Consider the following 5,294-nt stretch of genomic DNA (forward strand, 5'->3'; position numbering starts at 1 on the left):
AAACAACACACACATTGATATTAACCAGCCGTATCCAAAATAAATTGCCAAGGAAGAGGTGATAGGGTGTTTTCTTAACCGACGAGAATACAGACTTAAAAATAGCAAGGTGATCCGTCCACTGTTTCTCTAATTACTCTTTCTTCATTCTTTCCCACTTTCTTCTGATTCACAGTCCTCATGGATGTTTTCAGTGCAAGCTGTGTCGGAATCAAAATTAAAAAAAAAAAAAATGCTAAGGTGTAATATGCAAAGTAAATCAATTAGGAAGAAGAGTTACGAATCCTCCATTGCCATATATAATACGGCCGGCAGATTCCTTTACCGACGAAAACACGATCCTGATACTCTTCTCTTTATATTTAGTTTTGCATCGATATACGATTTTTTTTTTTTTTCTGTGTATAAGTCCAAGTGCAGCTGGGATTGTTGTTCACTTAGATCAATGGCAGAAAGACAACACAATAGCTCCACATTCTTTCCATAGCACTTTTTCTTGACTGGCATCACAGTCCGGTGTTAATCTCTTGTTATAAGTCCATATTCAAGATGGTTTGATTGCAGTTCTTAGCCAAGTTAAAGGAGAAAGAATAATTGTCTTTTTTTTTTTTTTTTTTTTTTTTTTTGCACGTCACCGGTATTTCAGGGTTAAAGACGAGAAAAAGAGAAGAGAACTGAAGGAAAAATATGGAACGGAACCACAGAATTCCGTGCGTGAAATATCGCACCTCCATCACACAGGAAGTGGGATAAAATACAGCGCCCTCACCACGACGGGTGCTGGATAGTGACACCTTCACGTGGTGGCAGTGATATACTCGGGTGGTTCCACTGTCTGGTTATGAATATTATATCCCTTTACTCTTCCTTCATTCCCCGGGAGGAGGAATATGTACTGGAAGAGAAGGGTCTCTTTATTAATTTTTCATACAGAGAATTTATATATACAGACTCCAGAGAAAGTTCTCCGCACCCTTGTAATCTTCTTAAGAGCCTAGTTGGTTAATTTACCTTAATCCTTCTACTTGTCCCGAGGTCATACACTTCAGAGAAAATTGCCAACAAGTTTGTGAGGAATGATTGACCTTCCATGAATCCATGCTGACCTTTTGCTATAAATTTAAGTTTGGAATGTGACTGTATATAAATTGGATCGTACTGGCCTTGTGTATGTGACTGATTTGTTTTGGGAAGTGACTACAATGAGAGGTGTCAAGCTGTAATTACTGAGATGATTAGCCACTGGGAAAAATGTAACAACGCAATACTTTTGGCAATGCTGATGAGAGCATTGAACATTTCGGAATAAACGGGTTGCAACGAATGTTTATGTAAGCATATGCATGGAGTGAATTTTCAGAGAGAGAGAGAGAGAGGGAGGGAGAGAAGGGGGGGGGGGCGAGTAGAGGCAAGTCTCCAGAGACCGGCAAGGCAGACCTCGCCGGTCCCAGGAATTAATTTTGACTTTCTTCTCTGCTCTGTCACCTCCACCACCACTGAATATGCTCTCCTTACCTATTCTGAGCATAGCTTTTTTTTTTTTTTTTAATCATAAATTACCGGAATAATTGAGTGGCAAAGAACACAGTACACATATTTATAGTCTCCCATAGTTCGTCTCAGACTTCAAGAAGCAACCTAAAAATTGCACAGCTGCTTTCAAGGTAGTTCACTTTACAGTTTTTAACTTTATTGGCACTGACTGATTTTGTCCTCATCAGCAAATTGCGCTATGAAAAGACATTCCTACATCGATATATACATTATGAACAGAGTTTACTGATGTTTGTACATTGAAACACACACACACACACACACACACACACACACACACACACACACACACACACACACACACACACAGATGAAGCAGAACAAGGGAGCGGCAGTAGGAAAGAGTTGGAGGGAGACGTAATTTCCACATTTTATTCGGGAAGCTCCTCTCTCACAAGGATTATTTTCTCTCCTAGGCTTATAATCCCCTAATTTCTCTTCCGTCCCAATTCGTTTCATACTGTATCTTCCTAATATTCTCTTCTATTTTATTCTATCTAATTACATCCATATTAAAAGGCTGTTTCTTCCTGTTTCTTTTCCATATTTTTTTTTCTGACAGTGTTGCCATCTTGTCGGCTTATATAGATTTCCAAGGATTTCTTCTTTCAGTAGTTTTCATTTTTCCTTTATATGGTACGTTAATATGCATTTGTATGTTATACTGGCGATCATCATCGTCATCATCGTAACCATCATCATCATCATCGTCATCTTCACCACCATCATCATCACGATCATCGTCATCTTCATCATCATCATCATCATCATCGTCATCATCTTCGCCATCATCATCATCATCATCACCATCAACGTCATCATTTTCACCATCATCATCATTTGATCTATATTTTCTCCAACAACGTATTCTACTCTCGTCCGTCTGGATTTTCCCCAACACCTCATCTCTTCCGGGCGAGTTTGTATATTCCTAGATCAAGAGAGAGAATTCATAGACGCTTTAATATTCCACTCAGGCTAGATAACGCCACACCACCGCTTCTGTGTCTTTTATTGTAGCTCGTTGATTATCTACTTTTTAAATTTGTGAGAGGGGGAGAGCGAGGATGGGTTGGAGGGATGGACTGGAGAGGTATATGAGAGATGGGTGTGTGAGTTGGGGGAAGGGTAACGTAACGGCAGGGGATAGGGCGACATGGAAGCGATCTGCTTGCGGCCACCCCTTACAGAATCAAGGCGTCGGGCTATAGATAGATATATAGATATTTTTGTGCAGACTATGTCTGTTTTAAAATTGTCTTGTGAGAATACAAGTAAGTAATAACATAAAATGCAGCACAATTCTCTAAGCTGACCACCCTTGCCCTAAATGCCAAGATTTAATAGCCTAGCCCCGGGCCCCTAAGCTCCGATGGTGTGTGTGTGTGTGTGTGTGTGTGTGTGTGTGTGTGTGTGTGTGTGTGTGTGTGAGAGAGAGAGAAAGAGAGATAATGATACATTGCACAGTATATTGTGTCCCTCAAGAGTATCAGTTATTTGACACCTCTCTTTTTACTTCATCAGCGGCATGACTGTATCCCACCCAAGTTTCTTCAGACGGAACTGGGAAGATAGTTGATTCTTTGCACTAAGATCTATTTATGAAGTTAGGGCAGGAGACACAGGAAGATTCGACAGCCTCCTTTCCCCTCTTGCAAATCAAAGCCTAAGTTACGACAGGGAATTGATCGTAAGTGCGTATGTGTATTCCTGTCGTGTAAGTGATTGTATGCCCCCATTCTCTGGAAATGCTGCTTCGGATTTTTTCTACTGTTGTGCTTTCTCTTTCACCGTTTCTGGATCCCACCCCACCCTTTCTCTTAGGTGGGAATAAGGGTCGAAATGATGATGACGAGGATGATGGCTGTGGCGGTGGTGGGGATGTTGGCTGTGGTGGTGATGATCAAGGTCAAGAGAATTATATACTCGTATATTTTCTTGACCCCAATTGGGTGATGATGATGATGATGATGATGATGATGACGATGTTGTTGTTACTAATGATGATGTTGTTGCTGTTGTTGATGATGGAGATGATGAGAAAGCAATCCACAGCTGAATAAGAGCTGCTTGTATGAGTGAGGCGCAGTAAGCGTAGGGGAAAAAAAAGAAAAAAAAAAGAAAATTACCCTGCTCCTGGGAACATACAGGTAATTGCTTTTCATAACACAAAGAAGAGAAGAGAGGAGACTGGAGGAGGGAGGAAAGAGAAGGAGAGGAGAGAAGAGGAGACGGAGTAAATGAAGTGAACTGAGATGAAATGAGATGGGAGGAGAGGAGGGAGGAGACGGCTATACATTAAATGAGATGAGACTGAGTGAAATGACATGTGAGGAGAGGAGAGGAGACTGAGCCTAGATTAAATGAATGTAAATGAGATAAAATGATAAAAAGGGAGTAGAAAGGAAAGCAGAAAAGAACAGAGCAGAGCGAAAAGAGAACAGAGAATGTGATAAAAAAAAAAGTGCTGTTCGGTAGAGAATGCCCAGATACTTCCAGTCCCCCCCTCCTCTCTGTCTCTCATTCTCTCTCTCTCTCTCTCTCTCACACACACACACACACACACACACACACACACACACACACACACACACGAGCACGCCCAGTACTTACTGTAGTTCCTCCTCTTTTTTTTTTTTTTTTAAATCTAAGAATCAATGGAGTCTGGGAGTGTGCATATCAAAAATATATCATGTTACTTTCCGTATTACTCGTATTTTTCCCGAGAGATCACTGGGGAACAACGTGTGGAATGTCTGTCTCTCAGCTTTACACAAGGACACACTTTCTTTCCAGCATAGTTGTTTTAGGAGTCAGAGGCGTTTGAGGCATTATTCAAAAAAAAAAAAAAAAAAAAGAATACCCGTATTTCTGATGATATTCATATTATTATTGCTGATGAGTTACTGAGGTGGCAAAATAATGTTGAAGATCTGGTTATTCATTTACTAATATTACCTGATGAATCACTGAGGAATGACTTCCAGAGATCTGGACAATCTTAGTAAAAAAAAAAAAAAAAAAGGTACTTTCCCCTCTAATATTAGAATTGAAAATTGAGGCCTTATGTAAGGGTAGGCATACTATTGTTTCTAATGAGTCACTGTGAAAAATGTATAAGGAAGACTTCTCAGCCTTGTGATATATGTAGAACATAGGCATTTCCACACATATTTTTTTTTAGAAATCCAAGAAGTTGAAAGGCTTATATGATTAAAAATAATACTTCCAGATGAGTCACCGGAGAAAAAAAAAATCTGCGGAGAACTGGTCTTACATGATAAAAATACGCGGGCCCAGTTCCACCCAGGGCGTGTTTGTTCTAGGAATTGTCGTAATGGGGGAACTGGAGGACACTGGAGAGAGAGTCATCGTCTTCCAGGTATCAAGGCAAGCAACCAAGTTACTTGGTTCCTTCCCGTGATAACACCACATCCAGAGGTACTTACAACTCTCTGGCTCTAAAATGTTGGTCATTACTTGTTTTAGTCAAAGTTTACGAGTACTCTAGAGACATTAATATTATGTGAATAGATATATACCGTTATGTCCACGAAGCGATATATAAGCGCCATTTTATCTGGCAACTGTAGAACCTACCCACACCCGGGATTATATTTATAAAGTCTCTTAAGTTTATGTTTAAGAATTCTTGTGTATCCCTTTGCCGTCATTCATGCAGTTAACAACTCTTCACAAAAATACCGTTAATACCAAACGGAATAATTCGAAAAACAAAA

This window comes from Coenobita brevimanus, chromosome 79, assembly GCF_032717465.1.
Source record: "Coenobita brevimanus isolate Jiangsu-jjx chromosome 79, ASM3271746v2, whole genome shotgun sequence".
NCBI lineage: Eukaryota > Metazoa > Arthropoda > Malacostraca > Decapoda > Coenobitidae > Coenobita > Coenobita brevimanus.